Source organism: Octopus sinensis, linkage group LG4, assembly GCF_006345805.1.
Source record: "Octopus sinensis linkage group LG4, ASM634580v1, whole genome shotgun sequence".
In the NCBI taxonomy this organism is placed as follows: Eukaryota; Metazoa; Mollusca; class Cephalopoda; order Octopoda; family Octopodidae; genus Octopus; species Octopus sinensis.
The window spans coordinates 20,266,284-20,292,133 of NC_043000.1; the positions used below are offsets into that span (position 1 = coordinate 20,266,284).

Genomic DNA, 25,850 nt, shown 5'->3' on the forward strand with positions numbered 1-25,850 from the left:
TATACTGGGCTTCGTATATTTTACCCCAGTGTCACTTTGATGGCATGCTCTGCTCGCTCACTCAATAATAATAATAATGAGATAGAATTAGGCATTTGCATTCTTAACTAGAGTCATAACCAACAGTTTTCGGTCACCCAAACTATGACAAAATTAAATAAATGAATGGATAATAATTATAAATGAACGTGAAAGGGAAGGAGAAGGAAGAAAGAGGGAGAATTGGATTGAGCGTAGGGATCCCAAGTTGTTTTTTCTCTAAACATACTGCATGGAAGAAGAAAATCAGAACTATAAGAAGAGCTGATATGCACTGTATATATGAGTATGACTGTATGTACGTATGTGTGTATTTGAATAAAACAAGTTTATTTTTTAACGTGGGAAGTAAATTAATTATCTATTATATAAAATCCGTTCTGTCTGTCTGTGTGTGTGTCTTCTAGGATCTCGGGCATCCTCCATCTGATTGCGCTCAAATTTGATATGTAGATACCGACGGTATCAGGGCGTGTATAAGTCTTGAAAAAATTACAAAAATCGATTCCAAGTGAGAATGCCATCGATAAAGCCGTGGAACGGGCATTTGTAAAATCGTTTTTCTTGGAATAGAAAAAAGTCTATCTTTATTTCTCCTATGGGACGGTCGGACAAGTTGTTTTGAGAAAATTTGGTTTAAATGTTTGACAACTCAGTACCGTCCATTAGACGGGGGTGCGTTTTGCTCGTACATCTATATATTTGAAAAAAGATACAGCATTATGTTTTCACCCAACAAATGTTTTAATATAACAGTTTTACTGTTACAAGGTAAGTTTTACACATGCAAAAAAAAAAAGAAAAAAACTGAACTAATTGACCCTTTTGTTATCCTGGGGGTGATAGAAAGCATGAGAAATTCTACTGGGCCATAATCTTTTTAAATGAATTGAAGCTTTATGTTAATAGATAATTTAGGTGCTAGTAACCTTTCTTAGAAACTTTAAATAATTAATATTAAATTATAAAGCATTGGCATGAACGAATGGATAAAAATTTTACTTTTTAATCACATACACACATGCACGCACGTACACACACACACACACACACATTGCTGGTTTCTTCTTTTCGCTCTATGTGTGAAATAGCCAAGAACACTCTGGGGTCACATGACTGAATTCAGGTCTTAAGAAAGGATCATTGGTTAAATCTTTTTAGCAAGCAAGCAAGCTTGGGAGTGTGGTAAGAAGTTTGCTTCCCAACCACATGGTTCCAGGTTCAGTCTTCTATTAGTGTCTTCTACTATAAGCCTTGTGCTGATTAAAACCTTGCAAGTGAACTTGATAGAGAGAAACTGAAAAAACTCGTCGTATATATACATATGTGTGTGTGTGTGTGTTTTCGTGTGTGTGTGTGTGTGTCTTTGTGTCTGTATTTATCCTTCACTAACGCTTGACAACCGGCTTTTCTTTGCTTTTCGTTACTAAGAAATGAAGGAATACGACATAAAAGTAAATATGACTACAATGAATCTAGTGAAATTTATCAATATCAGGTATGCGATAAGAAATTTATTAGGCGCAGGAGTGGCTGTGTGGTAAGTAGCTTGCTTACGAACCACATGGTTCCGGATTCAGTCCTACTTCGTGGCACCTTGGGCAAGTGTCTTCTACTATAGCCTCGAGCCGACCAAAGCCTTGTGAGTGGATTTGGTAGACAGAAACTGAAAGAAGCCCATCGTATATATGTATATATATATAAGTATGTGTGTGTATATGTTTGTGTGTCTGTGTTTGTCCCCCCCCCTCCCAACATCGCTTGACAACCGATGCTGGTGTGTTTACGTCCCCGTAACTTAGCGGTTCGGCAAAAAAGAACGATAGAATAATTACTAGGCTTACAAAGGATAAATCCTGAGGTCGATTTGCTCGACTAAAGGCAGTGCTCCAGCATGGCCGCAGTCAAATGACTGAAACAAGTAAAAGAGAGTAAAATAAAAGAGAGTAATAATCAATTATATATTACACAAAAATTATTTATCATTTAAAGATAGTAAGGCATGCAGTTTCACCCCTCATCAGTTGTCAAACGTTAGATAGAAGTATTTAAAATAAATGAAATTTTAGTGTTATCAACTTTAATTTCAGCATAGTTATTGCTTTCTATGCAATGGAGAAAACAAAGTATATTGAAGCAGAAAATTCGGTGTACAATTTAAGTAACTCTCCTTCCGTTTCGAGTTCGAATATCTTTCTTCCATTGGGTATAATTGCAAATACTTAGAATCATATAATCAACTATATTATCCATAAAAAATGTGTAACCTGTCGCTGTCTCAAATAATAATAATAATAATAATAATAATAATAATAATAATAATAATAATAATAATAATAATGATAATAATAATAATAAGATGTGGCATCTCAAGGTGACTACAGTACCAGTGATTGTAGGATCTCTAGAAATGATTAAAAAAAAGGTACTGAAACCTATTTGCAAATGATACCAGGCTTACCATCCCTACAGGAAGTTCAAAAAATCGTATTAACTGGAACAGTTCATGTACTGAGAAGAGCATTATTGCTGTGAAAACAACATCCATCCATAAATGTATTTATTTATTAATTTTTAAATACATATTTTTACCTGTGAATTTGCACATATAATCTGGGAATGCATGCAACGAGCATCTCTGCCCTAGGTGAATGGAAAACACTTGTTGAGAAATGGAAGAAAATTTGAAGAAAGAAGGAAAAAAAATAATAAGTATGATGATAATGATGATGATAATAATAATGATAATAATAATAATAAATAATAATAATAATAATAATAATAACAATAATAATAATAATAATAATAATAACAATAACAATAATAATAATAATATAATAATAATAATAATAACAATAATAATAATAATAATAATAATAATAATAATAATAATAACAATAACAATAATAATAATAATAATAATAACAATAACAATAATAATAATAATAATAATAACAATAATAATAATAATAATAATAACCCCCCAAATATATGGCACACTAGGCATAACAACAACATGAACTTCCAACCCTGTTGTCTCTTGAGGTCTCTGGGTGAGACTTGGAGCCAACTTGTACAAATATAAAGCAAAAGTCAAACATAGAATAATAATAATAATAATAATAATAATAATAATAATAATAATAATAATAATAATAATAATAATGATAATGATAATAATAATAATAATAATAATAACAATAATAATAATAATAATAATAATAATAATAATAATAATAATAATAATAATAATGATAATGATAATGATAATAATAATAATAATAATAACAATAATAATAATAATAATAATAGCAGTAGAATAGGTTATTCAGAGTAGATCAGAAGAGATTCTACAAAGAAATAAATGGAGAGTGTACAGATGAACAGTTGATACCAAATAACATTGAAAGTTAAAGGTTTTGGAGTGACATCTGGAGCAAAGACAAGGAGCAAAAGAAGGATGTTGAATGGTTGCAAGAACTGAAAGAAACAGCAGTCTGCCCCAGAAACAATATAAGAGATGACATGACAACATAGCAAGGATTGTCCATTGAACACTTTGTAACAGGTATGGACTTGACAGAGCAAAAAAGTAGTACGAACATGAACAAAAGGCATCAGCGAAAATGACAATGCATAAGATCCTATGGGATTTTATGATTCAGTGCGACTATGAGATAGAGAATAGGAAGCCAGGCATAGTATTAATTGAGAAAGAAAGCAAGCGATGCTGGATCATAGATATAGCTTGCCCCACTGACAACAAAGTATGCGATAAGAAAGAAAGAAAAGCCGAGAGATAGGACAAGTTAGATTGAGAGGTTAAGCAGTTGTGGTCGCTGAAAAAAGGTGTTAGTAGTACCAATAATTGTTGGAGCCCTGGGAAAAGTGAGTAAAAATTTTGAGAACAAATAGGTGCTGTAATAAGGGTGGAGTACTTGCAAAAACAGCACTACTCGAATACTCCGGATGGTGCTCCAAAATGAGGAGTGTTACATTAGTTCACTGGTTGTGGTATGTCTCCAGCATTAGAAGCTGTGCAAAGACGACAGCAACAACAATAATAATAATAATAATAGTAATAATAATTATAATAATAATAATAATAATAATAATAATAATAATAATAATAATAATAATAATAATAATGATAATGATAATATTGATAAACGAGGCATAAAATGCTGATAATAATAATGATAATAATGATAAACGAGGCATCTTTCAAGGTGACTCCCTCTCTCCATTACTTTTTTGCATGGCACTGATCCCACTCTTAAACGAATTGGATAGTACCAGATATGGGTACAAAGTTTTTAGTAAGTTAATAAACCACCTTTTCTATATGGACGACCTAAAGCTGTTTGCCAGGAATGACCAAGAGCTAGAAGGGCTGCTAACAACTGTTAAAGAGTTTAGCAATGATATCGGAATGGATTTTGGCCTTGATAAGGGTGCTAAAGCAACTTTTGTAAGAGGCAAGCTCAGGCAAACAGCTTCTGTTAAATTAGATATTGACACAACCATCAAGGAACTTGACCCACAGGAAAGTTACAAATACCTAGGAATCAACGAAGGAGATGGTATACATCATGCTACTATGAAGGAAAAGATAAGAAAGGAATACTATAGGAGAATAAGGCTTGTACTGAAGACTGAACTCAACTCCAAAAATTGCATTGAGGCCATTAACACCCTGGCACTTCCAGTAGTCCAGTACAGTTTTAACATCATTAACTGGAACCTTACGGAACTCCAACGCTTGGACAGGAAAACAAGAAAGTTACTGACATCCAAGAGCATGCACCACCCTAAGGCAGATGTAGACCGCTTGTACCTACCTAGAAGCAGCGGGGGGAGAGGAATGATGCAATTAGAGCTGTGCTATAAGACCTCTACTGTAGGAATGAACAGGTACCTATCTAGTACAAAGGACTGGATGCTGCGACTTGTGTGCGAACACGAAAGCAGCAAAAAGCTGCATTCTATTGTCAAGGAAGCTTATAAGTTCGAAAGGGAACTAGACATTAACCTTGAATCAGATGAAGAGCCGGAAACCACTGCTACCAAGCAAGCAAAGCGAATCAAGCAGACTGCAAAAAAGAACGGGCAGAATCAAATTGAGAGGCGGTGGAGCCAGAAGCCCCTGCATGGACAATATATTCTCCGAAGCCAAAATGCTGATGTAGACCAAGCAACAACCCATCAGTGGCTGAAGAGCTCTGGATTGAAAGCAGAGACTGAAGGTTTCATAATGGCAGCACAAGATCAAAGATTGTTTACCAGAAATTACCAGGCTAACGTTCTCCGAAACGGTACTGACCCTAAATGCAGATTCTGCGACACATTTGACGAAACGATAGACCATCTCGTTTCGGGATGTCCTGTGCTGACACCAAACGAATACAAAAATCGCCACGATAGGGTAGGACAGTATATACATTGGAAGATATGTAAACACTACAAATCCGACACTCCTGCTAACTGATATGAACACCATCCTCAGCCAGTTGTTGAAGGTAAAGATGTCACCATCCTCTGGGATTTTCCAGTCAACACTGACAGAACGATCAAGGCTAATCGACCAGACATAATTGTTAAAGACAGGGAAGAAAATACCTGCAGACTAATAGAAGTAAGCGTCCCCACTGATAAAAATGTATCTGTCAAGGAATTTGACAAACTTAGTAAATATAAGGACCTGGAAATCGAAATACAGAGGATGTGGAATCTTAAAACAAAAACTGTTCCTGTTATTGTAGGTGCCCTAGGTATGATAAAAAAGGGATGTCAGAAACACCTAGACAATATCCCTGGAAAACCATGTCTCAAGGAAATCCAAAAGATTGTGCTAACAAGTACTGCCCACATCCTTAGAAAAACCCTATCAATGTAAATGTTTGTGTTTGCATTACATGGAGATATATCTCTACTTCCCCTCCCCAAGCTTTCAGCTATATTTCAACAACTCTTAACCATCACTTGCCCTAGGGCGCTGGGTGTGCCCCGGCAGGTGATTGCATCAAACATGCAGATTAAAAGTAAATGACAATAACAATGATGATAATAATAATAATAATAATAATAATAATATAATAATAATAATAATAATAATAATAATAATAATAAAAATATAAATCATCTCGTTTACATGGATGATTTAAAGCTTCTTGCAAAAGATGATCAACAACTCAAGGGCTTACTAGCGATAGTCAAACAATTCAGTGACGACATCAGAATGCAATTCGGCCTCGATAAATGTGCAAAGGCTACCTTTATCAAAGGAAAAATGACAGAAACATCTAACGTTAACCTTGACCAGCAGAATGTCATAAAAGAACTAGACCCAGCGGAGAGCTACAAGTACCTAGGGGTAATTGAAGGGAACGGAATAAGGCATTCAGAGATGAAGGAAAGGATCAGGAGAGAATGCTATCGAAGAGTGAGAGCAATACTCAAGACAGAGCTGAATGCAAGAAACAGGATCGAAGCGATCAATGCATTAGCTATACCAGTCGTGACTTACAGTTTCAATATTGTTAACTGGTCAATTACTGAAATATGTCAGCTCGACAGAAAAATAAGGAAACTATTGACAATGCATAGAATGCACCACCCTAAGGCAGATTCAGAACGACTCTATCTGCCAAGAAAAGAGGGAGGCCGTGGTCATTTGCAACTGGCAATAACAATGAAGATTGCTACAATTGGCCTAGACACCTACCTGAAAAACTCTGAGGACTGGATGTTAAAACTTGTCTCAAAACATGAAAACAAGAAAGCATCATACTCAGTCACAAAACAGGCAAAGGAAAATATAAGTGAATTCCGAATACAACCAATTTCGGAATTAGAGATAGATATACAAGAAACAAGCACAGAAAAAGCTAGGCGCATGAAAACCCGTGCCAAAACTGCGGCCTTAGATATTCTGAATAATAAATGGCAAGAAAAACCTCTCTATGGCAAATACCCAAAGAGAGCGAATAATGCAGATATCGATAAAGCCCTGACCCATCAATGGCTAATGGCCTCTGGCTTAAGATCTGAAACAGAGGGGTTTATCATAGCAGCTCAAGATCAATGCCTACCAACAAGAAACTACCAGGCCAACATATTAAAGATCAGAAGCAGTCCAACATGTCGTGTATGCAAGCAACAAAATGAAACCATTGACCATGTGGTCTCCAAGTGCAGTCTTCTAGCGCCTACAGAGTATCTCAACAGGCATGATAGAGCTGCACAATATATTCACTGGGTAATCTGTAAAAACCTGGATTTGCCCCATGAAAAAAACTGGTGGGAACACAAACCACCCCCAGTGCTTGAAAATGACCACATCTCACTCTTCTGGAACTTCATCATTCAAACTGACAGGAAGATAGATGCAAATAGGCCAGACATCATATTGAAAGACTTCAAACAAAGAACATGCCTCCTCATTGATATGACTGTCCCAATCGATATAAACGTATCTGTCAAGACCTACCAAAAACTGAGCAAATATAAAGATCTTGAAATAGAAATCAGCAAAATGTGGAAGCTGAAGACTAAAACAATACCTGTTGTCATAGGTGCCCTGAGAATGATAGCAAAAGGGGCTGATAGCTACCTAACTCAGATACCAGGAAACCCAAAAATGGCAGAAGTTCAAAAGATAGTGCTCATGGGAACTGCTCATATCCTACGCAAAATACTCTCTATGTAATCTCAAGGTTTCAAACAAACATAATTTTCGGTTTAAAAAAAAACAAAACAAAAACCTTATATTTTTAGGCATTCATTAGTACAACATCCCCACCCCCCAAATATATGGCACACTAGGCATAACAACAACATGAACTTCCAACCCTGTTGTCTCTTGAGGTCTCTGGTTGAGACCTGGAGCCAACTTGTACAAATATAAAGCAAAAGTCAAACATAGAAAAATAATAATAATAATAAAAAGGATGCAACACACCAGAGTGCAATTTGGCCTCGATAAATGTGCAAAAGCTACCTCTATCAAAGGAAAACTGACAGAAACATCCAACGTTAATCTTGACCAGCAGAATGTCATAAAGGAGTTAGAACAGCGGAGAGCTACAAATACCTAAGGGTATTTGAAGGTGATGGAATCAAACATTCAATGATGAGGGGAAAGGATCAGAAAAGAATGTTATCGCAGGGCAAGGACAATATTCAAGACAGAGCTGAATGCAAGAAACAGGATCGAAGCGATCGATACTTTAGTCATACCGGTCGTGACTTACAGTTTCAATATCATTAAAACTGGTCAATTACTGAAATATGTAATCTTGACAGAAAAATACGAAAACTGTTGACAATGCATAGACTGCACTACCCTAAGGCAGATATAGAACGACTTTACCTCGAGAAAAGAGGATGTCCGCGGACTTTTACAACTGGAATTAACAACTGCTGCCTTAGATATTCTTACTGATAAATGGCAAGAAAAACCTCTCAATGGCAAATACCCAAAGAGAGCTATTAATGCCGATTTTGACAAGGCCCTTACTCATCAATGGTTTGTGTCTTCTGGCTTAAAATCAAAGATAGAAGTGTTTATCATAGCAGCCCAAGATCAATACCTGCATACAAGGAGCTCCCAGGCCAACATATTAAAGAACGGCAATAGCCCATGTCGTGTATATAAACAACAAAACGAGACCATTGATCATGTTGCCTCTATGTGCAGTCTTCTTGCGCCTACAGAGTATCTTAACAGGCATGCTAGAGCGGCGCAGTATATTCATTGGGTAATTTGCAAAAACTTGGGATTTTAACATACAGTGCGACCAAGTTATAAGGCGAGATTGCCAGATATCGTGATCAGCCAAAAAGATGAAAACGAAGTAAAGATAATAGATGTTGCAATACCAGACGATTCGAGGGAAACAGAAAAGAGTGAGAAATATCAACCACTGCGAGACGAAATAGGAAAGTTATGAGGCATGAGGAAAGTAATGGTGATACCGGTGGTAATTGAAGCATTATGAACAGTTTCCAAGAGCTTTGATAAAACATATTAAGAATATTAGAGCTGCTGTCAGGCTCGAAGTGATCCAGAGGACAGCATTGTTGGGTACAGCTCGCATTCTAAGGAGAGTATTGTCTCTTTGAGTCACGGGAGAAGGCACTACTTGAAACCTTTGGTGATTAGTTATTGCCTGCTTTCAAGTGAAGAACAACCGGTAATTAAGAACTACTCGAGAGTCTTTCAGAATAAAAATAATAATAATATTAATAATAATAATAGTAATAAAAAGAAAACAAAAATACTCTGCAAATACAACATCACAGAAAAAGATTTACCTGAGATGAAAGAAAAGCTAAAGCAAGATATTCTTGCCAAAGCACAAAGGATCCGCCGGTACGAGAAACGCCAACGTTTCATTGAACAAAACAAAAAGTTCAACTCCAACCCCAAAAAGTTCTACCAAGAACTTGGCAAAAAATAGAATAGAAATCACTGCAGCACCAACGGCAGAAGAAGTGGAAGAATGCTGGAGAGAAATATGGCTGGCGAACGAACAACCAGAAAAAAGGAGTATTAAAACAACAAACTCAGGATCTGAGCAACTTTGGACCCCCATAACAACTGAAGAGGTCACCCAGGCACTGCAAAACTAAGCAATTGGAAGGCTCCTGGACGTGACAAGATCCCCAACTTCTGGTTGAAATATCTAACAGGAATGCACAAAAAGCTGGCTGAAAACTTTAATAACATACTAGCAGAGCCAGAGACAATGCCTGAATGGCTCACGAAGGGGAAAACCATCTTAATTCCCATATCAAATGAAACAGAAAAACCAGAAAAATACAGACCAATAACCTGCCTCCCTACTATGTTCAAGGCATTTACTGCAGTGATATCACAAAGGCTGAACAAGCACCTGGACGAAAACAACCTGTTTCCAAAAGAGCAGAAAGGATGACGCAAAGGCTTATATGGCTGTATAGATCAACTAATGATCAATAAAGCCATAACTAAAGACAGCCACAGAAAGAAGAAAGGCCTCAGTATGACCTGGATCGACTACAAAGAGGCGTTTGATAGCATCCCCGCACGTGGATCCTCGAAACACTAGCCATTAACAAAGTAGCACCAAGAATTATAAAATGCATAGGACACTCTATAAATAAATGGCAAACAGTGCTACACCTCCAAACAAAAGAGGGACTCATGAAAACCAAAGACATCCCCATTAGAAGAGGAATATTCCAGGGAGACACGCTCTCTCCACTCCTTTTCTGCTTGGCACTGTCACCTCTATCTGAAATGCTAAATAGAACTGGATGCGGATATAAATGTTACAGCAAAACGATCAGCCACCTTTTATATATGGATGACCTAAAACTATACGCTGCAAATGACAAACAGCTGGAAACACTATTAAAGATAGTTCATGGATTTACCAAAGAAATAGATATGAAATTTGGATTAGAAAAATGCGCCAAAGTAACCCTGAAAAGAGGAAAACTAGTTAAGAGTAGCAACATCACACTAGATAAAACCAATGAAGAATTAGACCAAAGCCAAACATACAAATACTTAGGAGTCCATGAACTAGATAAGACACAACACACACAAATGAAAGAGAAAATAAGAAAAGAATATTATAGACGAGTTAGATCAATACTAAAAACAGAGCTCAATGCTAAAAACAAGATAATAGGTATTAACACTTTAGCCGTCCCAGTTATAAGTTACAGCTACAATATTCTTAACTGGACACTAAATGAACTGACCAAAATAGATAGGAAAACAAGAAAAATAATGACAGGATCTAGGATGCATCACCCAAAATCTGACATAGAAAGACTATATATACAACGTATAGAAGGTGGTAGAAGCCTTATACAGCTGGAAAACTACTATAAAATAACCACCATAGGATTGCAATAATATCTACTTCAGAAGGAAGGAAAACTTATACAAATAGCGGTAAAATACGAGCAAAATAAAAAACTGTTCTCAGTATTTAAGGAAGCTGACAAATACAAACAAGAAATCATACCACCTAATAAATATGAAGAAGAAGAAGAAGAAGAAGAAGAAGAAGAAGAAGAAGAAGAAGAAGAAGAAGAAGAAGAAGAAGAAGAAGAAGAAGAAGAAGAAAAGAAGAAGAAGAAGAAGAAGAAGAAGAAGAAGAAGAAGAAGAAGAAGAAGAAGAAGAAGAAGAAGAAGAAGAAGAAGAAGAAGAAGAAGAAGAAGATGATGATGAAGAAACAACAAAAGCTATAAAACAAATGAAATCCAAACTAAAACTAGAACAGCAAAGAATCATGATAAAACGATGGCAAGAAAAGCCCCTTCATGGTAATTACTGGACTAAACTAAACGCAAAAGAAATAGACAAAGAAAAATCCCAGCAATGGTTGAGAAGCTCAGGACTCAAAGCAGAGACAGAGGGATTTTTAATTGCGGCACAAGACCAAAGCCTCCCCACTAGAAATTACCAAAAACATGTAATGAAGAGAAATATTACAAGTAACTGCAGACTATGTGGAGATGGACAAGAAACAATAAATCATATTATCTCTGGCTGCCCAGTCCTGGTTAAGAAGGAATATATTCACAGACATGACAGAGTTGGGACCTACATACACTGGAAGCTATGCCAACATTATGTAATAACAACAGAAAAAAGATGGTATAGGCACACACCAGAAAAGGTCACAGAAAACGAGAAAGCAACCATACTCTAGGATATGCTGATACACGCAGATAGAGAAATTAGGGCCAACAGACCAGATATAGTTGTCAGAGATCATGAAGAAAAAAATGCTTTCTAATTGATGTATCAATACCAGCAGATGACAACGTGTCTCTAAAAGAAAAGGAGAAACTTTCAAAATACAAATCCTGGAAATAGACGTAACCAGAATGTGGAATCTAAAATCAGAAACAATTCCTGTCATAGAAGGTGCATTAGGCATGATAAAAAAATATTCAGACAAATACATAACAAAAATACTAGGACTAACAAACACATATAACATACAGAAAATTGCACTACTAGGCACTGCACACATCCTACGCAGAACACTTTCCATACAATAACCATCAGAGCATCACAACAAATCACAGCACATACCCAAGGCACACAGAGCTGCGCTCAGTAGTGAAGTGAAAGCACGTTATAAAAATAAAACTACTGAATACAAATAATAATAATAATAATAATAATAATAATAATAATAATAATAATAATAATAATAATAATAATGATGATGATGATGATGATGATGATGATGATGATGATGAAGATGATGATGATGATGATAATAATAATAATAAAAATATTAATAATAATATGAAATTTGAACGAGGGCAATCAGCGTTCCCACGGTAATGGAATGACATCATCAGTCTTCAGTTTTCAAATTTACAGACAAGGTATGCGATAAGGAAGAAAGAAAAGTCGAGAGATGTGACAGGTTATATTGAGAGGTTAAGCAGGTGTGGTCGCTGAAAAAAATGTGTTAGTAGTACCAATAATTGTTGGAGCCCGGAGAACAGTGAGTAAAAATCTTGAGAACAAATAGGGCTTTCAATAAGGGTGTCACCCAGTATTCTCAGTAACAGAATGGGGAGACAAATGATGCGGAATATGCAACAACGACAATAATTACAAATACCTAGAATGTGGTCCCCACTTAAAATTCAAAAATGGCCCTCTCTTTAAGATCAATACAAATATGACCTGCAAAACGCAAAACTTCATATATTGCATTACTTGCCCAAACTGCAAGGAAAACTATATTGTCGAAACGAACAACTCCCTCTGCCAACGCGCCAGAATGCATAGACAACATATAAAACAGGAATAGTTACGCAAGATACCATGAAGCAAACACCTAGAAGTATGCGGGAATGGAAAATGTTTAATTATTCCATTCTACAAATGCTCACGGAATGACCCAGAGTACCGTAACGCTATGGAACTGCATTTTATAGAAAAATTTAGCCCAAAATTGAGCGGTTAAGAAAAGTAAAAGTAGTAAAAAATCAAACAATGATGATGATAAAGAAAAAAATATGATCTGTTAAAATATGTGATACTCGCAAAAAATGAAAAAAACTCTTTCTATATCTTTATATACAAATGAAAGAATTTTCTCTTTTCTTTTTTTATATATACAATTATACATCTTAAAATTCTGGCTATGTATGTATGTGGTTATACAAGCTTATATGCATATATGGACGTATATATGTGCAGATAAATTTGTATGTTTATATATATATGTTGATATATGTGATCGTATATATGTATGTATGCAAGTATATGTATGTGTATGCGTGTATGTATGGGTGTATATGTGGATAAACATGTGTATGTGCATGTATGTATATATGTGTGTGTGTACATGTATATGTACATGTGTGTGTGTACATGTATGTATGTGTGTACATGTATATATGTATATGTATGTGTGTGTATATATGTGTGTGTGTGTGTGTGTATGTATGTATGTATATGTGCATATATTGACATGTGTTTATGTATGTATAGGTATATCAAACATTGAATGGTCAACCACCTGTTCTTTTAGAAACCCAAGGTAGTGCAAGTAAAAAATGAACACAATATTTTCTTTATTTTTATATTTTATCTTTTCCCTTTCTTTCTTTCTCATTTTCAAGAACACACAGTATATGTATGTATGAATGTTTATGAAAATATACACACACAATAGGTTCCTCCATATACATATATATATATATATATATACATGTATATACTTTTTTTAATCCGAGGGGTGGCAATGCGAGCAGCTACTACAAGAACAATAAAAAATCGACAGAAAGATCAAAAACATACATATATTCATTTATATCTACAGAACAGATATAAAGCCCGACGTTTAAAAATTTAGTAATATATAAATATATAAACATCATATAAAAATATATAAAAATATAAAAGAATCAATGTTGCATATATAATACCTTGAATTTACGCTTAAACTCGTAAAACATTTGGTATAAATGAAGAGGGAAAGAGAATAGGGGTGAAAAAATGTAGGAGTGAAGAGAAGTAGGAGTCGGGGAGGAGGTTAGATGAAGAGGGGAGGAGATATATATATATATATATTTATATATCTTCCAGTGCCTTCGAATTATAAAGTATACATTTATAGGACATAGGAATTTGGTGGGAAAACAATGAGGGGTTATTTTCGAGAACCGTTCTCCACTCGGGGGTGTTTCGGAACAAGTCGTCCAAATCTCAGAAAACTGCACCTACTAGACTGGTTTTTTTAAAATGTTTTTTTGTTTTGTGACCGGGTGCGACCGTGATCCTTTTACTATTTCATTATAACGCATGCAGAAACAGACAAAACAAACGTTCATTGTCACTATCAAACTGCGGAGTGAGGGGAATTTTGAGTAGGAGCTTTTCATGAAAGATTGGAATTTGTGTTTATTTTTTCCGTATTCTTAATCTCCATATTTTCCCACGTAGATTGATTGCAAAAAAAATTCGAAAACTGGTTTTTAAAAAAACTCTAATTTCACGTGAATTGTTTTGTCATATTACTGCGTGAAATTACTCTGAAAAAAAATCTTTGCAGAAAGGTGAGTAGATTGATGACATATATTTTTCATTATGGTATCGCAGTTTTGTGAGATTTGGCTGTTATTTCTAGCATGTGGATAGCCTGCTTGAAGACAAAGGCAGGAAAATTGAAATTTTAAAGTTGCGCTTTTTGAAAAATTTTTCGCAGAATCAAAAAATCGGATCCGTTCCAAAAAATCAGTATATATCCGTTTTCTCGAAAGTTATGACGGAAAAATCGGATCTCATAAATTTTCCGAAAGTCCTGCCCCACCCCGGTTCGTTTGCGCAAATGTTTTTTGTCATATTCGTTTTCTACACAGTTGTTAACACTCAGTAGGCTGAGGGTTTTTTTGTTGTTTTTGTTAACGGGTGAAGATCTTTATATTAACTCAGATTTCTGCACCCCATCCCGACTTTGGATGATCATAACTTTCAGAAAAATGGGTATTTTTAAATGAAATTTCCTACGAACATGTGTTATATCATATAGATTCCGACTATATAAAACTTAGGGAGGAAAGTGTTTTAGGAGGGGATGAGTGAGAAATTTTGGAAAATTCACCGGAGTCCACTTCAATTTGTCTTAACTTTCAAGGATATTGATATTTTCTAATGAAATTCTTTACAAATATACCTCGGACTATGTAGATTCCGAGGACATAGGAATCACAACGTAACAGCAGACGAAATACCGCAAAGCTTTTCGCAAGGCGTGCTAACGTTTCTGCCAGCTCGCCGCCCTAATTTTTGAGAACCGTTCTCCACTCGGGGGTGTTTCGGAACAAGTCGTCCATATTTGTTTCATTTTCTTTGTTTTGTTCGTTTGTGCATACGTAGATTTCTGCTGAAGCAACAAACGGGCAAAGAAGGCAAGTGAAGCCCTCACCAGAAAACTCGTTACGCTAAATATAACAGCTAAATGACTGGTACACAGCAATATGTTATTAAGACGACTTGTATACCATGTTTTTTTTAAAACTTTGAGTTCCCAGGGAAACGTTTCTAATACACACACACACACACATATATATATGTATATATATATACGAAAGAAAGTTTGAAAATGCAATTTAAAAGATGTTTATTTACTTAACCGGTTTCACTCTTTGCACACGCATGCATTATATATATGTATGTTATGTAGTGTGTGAGTGTTGTGTGGGTTGTGTGTGTGTGCGTTGTGTGTGTGCGCGTGTGTGTGTGTGTGTGTGTGCATTGGGTGTGTGTATGTATTTATATGTGTATATGTTTTATATATATGTATATATGTGTGTGTTGTGTGTGTGTATGCATTGTATATGTGTATATGTGAGTACATTGTTTGTGTGTGTGTGTGGTCTGTAGATATATATGTGTGTGTACGCTATATGTATGTATTTTGTGTGTGTGTGTGTGCATTATATATATGTATGTGTATATGTGTGAATATATATATATATATATATATATATATGTGTGTGTGTATATATATGTGCATTTTATGCATGTGCATTGTGTATATGTATATTATATGTATGTGCGTTGTATATGTATGTGTATGTGTGCATTGTATATATGTATATTGTATGTGTGTTATATATGCATGAATACATGTATATACATGGCATGTATATATATGTATGCATTGTGTATGTGTATTATATATATGCTGTGTATGTGTATTGTACGTATATATGTGTTAGGTGTATTTGTGTTGTATTTATATTATGTATGTATGTGTGCGTGTGTTGTGTTGTGTGTGTGTGTGTGTTGTGTGTGTGTGTTATATGTGTGTATATTATATATAAATATATGTTATATTTGTGTGTTGTGTGTGTGTATTATATGTGTGTGCTTTCTGTATGTGTGTGTTCTGTATGTGTGTGTGTTGTGTGTGTGTGTGTTGTGTGCTTGTATATTATGTGTGTGTGTGTGTTGTGTGTGTGGGGGGGTCAGATATGTGTGTGTGTGTGTGTGGTGTGTGTGTGTGTGTATGATGTGTGTGTGTGTGTGTGTGTATATATGTATATGTAGTGTGTGTGTATGGCCCGCACACACGCGTAGACGCGCATAAATATTACACTCCATAGAATCCATTACTAATCAGCCCCATCACAGCTATACTTACACCCAATCATATTCTCCCTTCTCTGTTTTTTCTTCTTCTTCTTCTTCCACTTCTTCTTCATCATCATCATTATCATCATCATCGTCGTCATCATCATCACCACCATCATCACCACCATCTTCTCCTTCTCCTTCTTCTTCTTCTTCTTCTTCTTCATCATCATCATCATCAACATCGTCATCTTCTTCTACTTCTCCACCTTCCACCCCTTAACCTTGTCACTAATCTCTTTCAGTATAACGCCAACGCAAATTCCATAAACAATTCCTGAATTGAACTGCGACTACTGTCAGCCACTGACCATTCAAAATACGACCATTAAGGCATTCCCAGATTTCCCCACCCCCTCTCCACATCAGACTCATTATTCTTCACCTATCCTACCAAGAACTCAAAACGACCTCGAACACACAAGTGCAAACAAGGGAGTCAGAGAAAGGCAGAATGCTACTTATATCTGAACACTACTACAGAAATATTCTTTTAAAAAAACCTTTCTTCTAATTTTTCTAAATTTAATTATTTAATCGTTACAGTTGAAAAGGTCTCAAAATGACCGAAACCGGTACTGAAAGATTCACTATAAAAACATCTTAGCATTTTCTATTTTTGACTTGTTTTTTCATATATATCAACTCGTGTGTTCCTTTCCACCCTTATACATACATATATATATATATATAATATATATATATATATATATATATATATATATATATATATATATATATATATATATATATATATATGTACATATATATATATATATATGTATATTATATTAAATTAGAGATAAAACCACTATTAGGCAAATCAAACAGTGAAAATCATAAACCAATACATAGAAATAAAATTAATTAATAGAAAATATATTCCATTCTCAGCAGTCACTGCCCATGTTTCACTGCCATGTAGCATAGCTGTTCGCACACAGGCGTCATACAGTCTACCTTTTACTCTGAGCGAGAGGCCCTTTGTCACCAGCAGAAGTAGGAGCTCCCTGGACTTTGCCCAGGCTATTCTTATTCTAGCAGCTACACTCTCAGAGCACCTACATCCGCTACTGACTTGTGCCAACATTAAGTGTGCCAATTCTGAGGGTATGGAAGACGTGGGCCCGCGAGACCCTGGGATGGAGAACAGTGGCGTCATGTATCTGAAAAGAAACTCGCATTTGGCAGAACTCATAAACATACAATAGCCTTCAACCTGTATATACTTCACCAGTTTATGCGCTACACAATCACTACATTGCATAGAAAATAAACCCTAAGTAGGGATAGGGAAACATTAAGTCTTTCAAGGTGTTCACGGATGAGCGTAGGGATCTTAAGTTTTTTCTTCTCTAAACATACGGTATGGAAGACGAAACTGTGTTTACATAGAAAGGTAATGAAATGAAATAATAAAGTAATAATAACTTGCGCTGTAAAAGGAGTTTTAGACGTGTGCTAGGTTGGGAGACGAAGTTGCTTACCTAAACATCTGATTTCTACTACATGTGGCAAGGTATTAAAATATGAGGTAGGGGAATCTGAAAGAGCTAGTTTATATAGGGTGGGTGGAGCGGAGGTAAAGTGTTGGGAAAAGTGGTTAACAAAACTGAGAGACAGAAAGAGTGAGTGAGAGAGAGAGAGAGACCAGATTTAGGCTGGTCGAAGACAGAACGCGAGGAGACGGAATTTTCGGGAATTAGGGTAACGTAATTAAACGAATGGGTTTAACATTGTCGCCGCGGGTGTGAACGAATAGTAATAATAATAATGAGATAGAATTGGGCACCGCGAAACAGCAAAAACTCAGGCTGCCGGTCTGAAAGAATAATAATAATAATAATAATAATAATAATAATAATAATAATAATAATAATAATAATAATAATAATATAGGAATGATAAAAAAAAGGTGCTGAAACCTATTTGAAAATGATTCCAGACTTACCATCCCTACAGGAAGTGCAAAAAATCGTATTAACTGGAACGGCTCATGTACTGAGAAGAGCATTATCGCTGTGAAAACAACATCCATCCATAAATTTATTTATTTATTAATTTTTAAATACATATTTTATCTGTGAATTTGCGTGTGTAATCTGGGAATGCATACAATGAGCTTCTCTGCCCTAGGTGTATGGAAAACACTCGGCGAGGAACGGAACAAAATTTGAAGAAAGAAGGAAAAAACATAATAATAATAATAATTAATTCTTTTATAATAATAATAATAATAATAATAATAATAATAATAATAATAATAATGACGACCGTCAAAATAATGGGCCGGACGTTGTACCTCATGTCCCGCAAAAAAAAACCAAAAGACGGAAATGGACACGTGAGGAATACATTTCTATTTTACACGCATACTTCACAGCAGTACTCTACCCAAAAAATGAAAATACAACAACACATACATATAAAATATGGAAAGAAAATAATAGAGATATAGACTTGGATACAGCAATGAACCCTAATAAATTAGCTAACGTACGAAGATACATTCTCAACACAAAAAAAATATCAAAAATAGAAATAGAACACCTAAAAGAAAACATACACCAGGAAAATGTAGATAGAAGCCACACAACAATGCCCAATAATATAAACACTGAAACTGTAAAACACGAAGACAAACGCAACATTCCCAACAAACACGATGTAAACAACGAAGGGGAGCCTAATGATTATGATAATATAAAAAATAAAATAATCAAAGAACTGAAAACCACAGAGCCCAAAATGGACCACCGACCATACCTCCCAAGAATCAAAATAAACAAAATAACAACACCTATTATAAACAGCATAAACCTAGCCGTCACTGAACTGCTAGCCACTGAATAAAAAAAAAGTGATATTACTGAGCTAAATAACCTAATATACGCAGCAGCCACTGCAGCCACAAACGAAGCTGGATACTCACCCAAACCCGCCCAAACAGGAGTACCACCACCCAAACAAACCCTGTGGATAAATAACATCCAAAGCAAAATAAAAAAAATTAGAAAAGACCTGTCGATTCTTAATGAAATCAGCAAACAATCAACGCTACTGAGCAACAAAAAGAGAACAAAAATACTCCGCAAATATAACATCACAGAGAAAGACTTGCCTGAAAAAAAAGAAAAGCTGAAGCAAGATATCCTTGCCAAAGCACAAAGGATCCGCCGGTACAAGAAACGCCAACGCTTCTTTGAAGAAAACAAAATTTCAACTCTAACCCTAAAAAGTTCTACCAAGAACTGGGAAAAAATAAAATAGAAGTCACTGCAGCACCAACGGCAGAAGAATTGGAAGAATTCTGGGGAGGAATATGGTCGGCGAACGAACCACCAAAAAGAAAAAGGAGTATCAGAATAACAAACTCGGCATCTGAACAACTTTTGACCCCCATAACAACTGAAGAGGTTACCCAGGCACTGCAAAGACTAAGCAACTGGAAGGCACCTGGGCATGACAAGATCCCCAACTTCTGGTTGAAATATCTAACAGGAATGCACAAAAAGCTGGCTGAAAACTTTAACAACGTACTAGCAGAGCCAGAGACAATGCCTGAATGGCTCACGAAGGGGAAAACCATCTTAATTCCCAAATCAAATGAAACAACAAAACCAGAAAACTACAGACCAATAACCTGCCTCCCTACTATGTTCAAGGCATTTACTGCAGTGATATCGCAAAGGCTGAACAAGCACCTGGACGAAAACAAACTGTTCCCAGAAGAGCAGAAAGGATGCCGCAAAGGCTCATATGGCTGTAAAGATCAACTAATGATTAATAAAGCCGTAACTGAAGACAGCCACAGAAAGAAGAAAGGCCTCAGTATGGCCTGGATTGACTACAAAAAGGCGTTTGATAGCATCCCCCACACATGGATCCTCGAAACACTAGCCATTAACAAAGTAGCACCAACAATCATAAAATTCATAGAGCACTCTATGAATAAATGGCAAACAGTCCTACACCTCCAAACAAAAGAGGGACTCATGAAAATCAAAGACATCCCCATTAGAAGAGGAATATTCCAGGGAGACACGCTCTCTCCACTCCTTTTCTGCTTGGCACTGTCACCTCTATCTGATATGCTAAATAGAACTGGATGCGGATATAAATGTTACGGCAAAACAATCAGCCACCTTTTATATATGGATGACCTAAAACTATACGCTGCAAATGACAAACAGCTGGAAACACTATTAAAGACAGTTCATGGATTTACCAAAGAAATAGATATGAAATTTGGATTAGAAAAATGCGCCAAAGTAACCCTGAAAAGAGGAAAACTAGTTAAGAGTAACAACATCACACTAGATAAAACCAATGAAATAAAAGAATTAGACCAAAGCCAAACTTACAAATACTTAGGAATCCATGAACTAGATAAGACACAACACACACAAATGAAAGAGAAAATAAGAAAAGAATATTATAGACGAGTTAGATCAATACTAAACACAGAGCTCAATGCTAAAAACAAGATAATAGGTATTAACACTTTAGCTGTCCCAGTTATAAGTTACAGCTACAATATCCTTAACTGGACACGAAATGAACTGACCAAAATAGATAGGAAAACAAGAAAAATAATGACAGGATCTAGGATGCATCACCCAAAATCTGACATAGAAAGACTATATATACAACGTAGAGAAGGTGGTAGAGGCCTTATACAGCTGGAAAACTACTATAAAATAACCACCATAGGACTGCAAAAATATCTACTTCAGAAGGAAGGAAAACTGATCGAGATAGCGGCAAAACACGAGCAAAACAAAAAACTGTTCTCAGTATTTAAGGAAGCTGACAAATACAAACAAGAAATCATACCACCTAATAAACACAAAGAAGAAGAAGAAGATGATGAAGAAACAACAAAAGCTATAAAACAAATGAAATCCAAACTAAAAATAGAACAGCAACGAGCCATGATAAAACGATGGAAAGAAAAGCCCCTTCATGGTAAATACTGCACTAAACTAAACGCAAAAGAAATAGACAAAGAAAAATCCCAGCAATGGTTGAGAAGCTTAGGACTCAAAGCAGAAACAGAGGGATTTTTAATTGCAGCACAAGACCAAAGCCTCCCCACCAGAAATTACCAAAAACATGTAATGAAAAGAAATATTATAAGTAACTGCAGAATATGTGGAGATGGACAAGAAACAATAAATCATATTATCTCTAGCTGCCCAGTCCTGGCTAAGAAGGAATATATTCACAGACATGACAGAGTTGGAACCTACATACATTGGAAGCTATGCCAACATTATGGAATAACAACAGAAAAAAGATGGTATAGGCACACACCAGAAAAGGTCACAGAAAACGAGAAAGCAACCATACTCTAGGATATGCTGATACACGCAGATAGAGAAATTAGGGCCAACAGACCAGATATAGTTGTCAGAGATCATGAAGAAAAAAAATGCTTTCTAATTGATGTATCAATACCGGCAGATGACAACGTGTCTCTAAAAGAAAAGGAGAAACTCTCAAAATACAAAGACCTGGAAATAGAGGTAACTAGAATGTGGAACCTGAAAACAGAAACAATTCCTATCATAGTAGGTGCATTAGGCATGATAAAAAAAATTCAAAAGATAGTGCTCATGGAAACTGCTCATATCCTACGCAAAATACTTTCTATGTAATCTTAGGGTTTAAAACAAACACAATTTTCGTTTTTATTAAATTTTTTATCTATTTTTTTGTATTATTTATTTTTGGGGGACATTCACTAGTATAACACCAAAAAAAAACCCCAAATATATGACACACTAGGCATAACAACAGCATGAACTTCCAACCTGTTGTCTCTTGAGGTCTCTGGGTGAGACTTGGAGCCAACTTGTACAAATATAAAGCAAAAGTCAAACATAGAATTATAATAATAATAATGATAATAACGATAATAATAATAATAATAATAATAATAATAATAATAATAATAATAATAAGGATTGACTATAAAAAGGCCTTCGACAGTATACCGCATCCATGGATCTTGAGATCGCTGGACATCTTTAAAATTTCCCCTGTGATTTCAAACTTCCTGAAGCACAATATGTCGTTGTGGAATACGAATCTCCAATTATACCACTCTAATGGAGTACTTGCCTCAGAAAATATAAACATCAACTGTGGAATTTTTCAAGGTGACTCACTTTCACCTTTAATATTCTGCATAGCCCTAATACCCCTTACAAGTGAATTAAACAGAACAGGGTATGGGTATAAAATTGCCAATAAAAAAATAAGCCATCTATTTTATATGGATGACTTAAAACTTTGTGGTAAAGACAATAATGAACTTGAAGGCCTATTGCGCACCGTGAAAGCATTCAGCGATGACATCGGGATGGAATTTGGACTTGAGAAGTGTGCCAAGGCCACTTTCCAGAAAGGGAAAGTGAAGACCACAAATTCAGTCGTGTTAGATGTTGACACAGTCATAAGAGAGCTTGAGCAAGAACAGACATACAAATATTTAGGGATAAATGAAGGCTCTGGTATTCAGCATGCAAGCATGAAAGAGAAAATCAGGAAGGAATGTTATAGGAGAGTTCGTGCAGTCCTGAAATCTGAACTAAATGCACGTAACAAGGTGTTAGCTATAAATTCCTTAGCAGTTCCAGTTGTTACTTATAGCTACAATGTGTTGAACTGGAATATGAGTGAAGTAAAGAATATAGATAGAAAAATACGCAAGCTGCTGAGTTGTAATAGGATGCACCACCCAAAGGCAGACGTAGATCGCCTTTACCTTCCCAGAGCCCAAGGAGGTCGAGGCCTGATCCAATTTGAACTAGCTTACAAAACAACCACAATTGGACTGACCAAATATCTCGAAATATCGAATGACTGGATGCTAAAGCTCGTGGAAAATCACGAGAGACGAAAGAAGCTTCATTCTATCATCAAGGAAAGCCAAAAATTTGCTATTGATCTCGTGCAGGATACCCAAACTGAACAACCCGAGGGAAGTACGGCAACTATTGTTGCAAAGAAGGTGAAAATGATGGCAATGAAAAAAGCGCAAGAGCAATTGGCTGATAGGTGGGAGGAGAAACCTCTGCACGGCAAATATGTGACCCGCAGCAAACAAGCTGATGTTGACCAGAAGCAAACCCATCAGTGGCTGCGGAGCTCAGGGCTAAAAGCAGAGAGCGAAGGTTTCATCCTGGCTGCTCAAGACCAAAGCCTATCAACCCGGAACTACCAGGCCAATGTGATGAAAAATGGAGCAGACCCAAAATGCCGATTCTGCAACGACATGATTGAAACAGTGGACCACCTAATCTCTGGATGTAAAGTCTTAGCACCAGTGGAGTATAAATTAAGACATGACAGAGTTGGCCAATATCTCCACTGGCTAATAAGTCGGCATTACAATATCAAAACTGCCGACAAGTGGTATAATCACCACCCTGAGGCTGTAACTGAAGGAGAAAATGTAACCATTCTGTGGGACTTTCCAGTACATACAGACCGAACCATCAAGGCCAATAAACCAGATATTGTTGTGAAAGACCAAAACAATAAAGTTTGCTTATTGATCGACATGAGCATCCCCTGTGATCATAATATCTCAGCGAAAGAATTTGACAAGCTCAGAAAATATAAAGACCTGCTCATTGAAATTGAGAAAATGTGGCATCTCAAGGCGGTTACAATACCAGTGATCGTAGGAGCACTAGGAATGATCAAGAAGGGAACCGAAAATTATATGAGAATGATCCCTGGCTTACCATCCCTGCAAGAAGTGCAAAAGATTGTCTTAACTGGTACATCACACGTATTGAGAAGAGCATTGTCGATGTGAGAACTGTTGCTGCTCATGTATTTTAATTTAACTTTAAAAAAAAAAAAAAAAAAAAATTGAACGAACTACTGAGTTTGGTTTAATGGCCTACAAATATACACTATGAGTTTCTTTGCCCTAGGAGTCGGGAAGACACTCGGCAAGAAATGGAAGAAAATTTGAAAGAAGGAAAAAAAAAGTAATAATAATAATAATAATAATAATAATAATAATAATAATAATAATAATGATAATAATAATAATAATAATATAATAATAATAATAATAATAATAATAATAAAGGTACTGAAACCTATTTGAAAATGATACCAGGCTTACCATTCCAACAGGAAGTGCAAAGAATCATGTTCACCGGAATGACTCATGTACTGAGAAGAGCATTATCGCTGTGAATTTGTTTATATATTATTTTTTTTCTTTTAAATACATACTCTACCTATAAATTGGTGTGTGTAATCTGGGAATGCATACAATGAGCTTCTCTGCTCTAGGTGTACATTAATCACTCGGTGAGAAATGGAAGAAAATTTGATGAAAGAAGTGAAAAAAATAATGATAATAATAATAAAATTAATAATAATAATAATAATAATGATAATAATGATAATAATAATAATAATAATAATAATAATAATAATATAATAATAATAAATGGCCTGATGCAGTACCAGGCAGTGGCTCTCATGGCTTCTGATCTTAACTGATTGGAAGTGTTATCATGTACATTGTTTTGTCTTGGTATAAAAGATGGGCTACAGCAAATATTCTGCTCAATACCACAGATTTGCTTGTCAGTTGTTTGACCTTAACCAGTTGAGCATGTCCCTTAGTGGCTGACGATATGTGCATCTCTGATCATGAGCAGAAGTAGTGGGGGAGCATCATAGCCATGTGTTGAGAAGGATTCTTTGGGGTTTGAATAATTCACCTCTGGAAACATGGGTGTTTCATTCAACGTCCTTAAACAACCCTTATTCAGAGACCTTTTGAGCGGGATGGGTTACTCGATCTGAAGAAAATTCTAACTGGGCTCCACCTGCAAGGTCATGTGCTGTTTATCTTGATATGAGATCACCATGTCGCGCACATATGGTTGTGATGCATGTGCCTGGTGTACCCTTATCAGACGGGTAGTCATGATGGGTATACTGGGCTTCGTATATTTTACCCCAGTGTCACTTTGATGGCATGCTCTGCTCGCTCACTCAATAATAATAATAATAATAATAATAATAAATGGCCTGATGCAGTACCAGGCAGTGGCTCTCATGGCTGCTGATTTCATAGCCGTGTGTTGAAAGGAATTCTTA

General features: G+C 35.8%; 1 protein-coding gene across 3 annotated transcripts in view; it reads left to right on the forward strand.

The window, feature by feature from the left end:
* Positions 1–14,188: 14,188 nt before the first annotated feature.
* LOC115210785 overlaps positions 14,189–25,850 on the forward strand; it is a 35,753-nt gene continuing 24,091 nt past the window's right edge. For all 3 annotated transcript variants that reach the window (XM_029779514.2, XM_029779513.2, XM_029779512.2), the window contains exon 1: positions 14,189–14,629. The gene's annotated coding sequence lies outside the window, so the exon portion shown is untranslated. The remainder of the gene's footprint in view (positions 14,630–25,850) is intronic.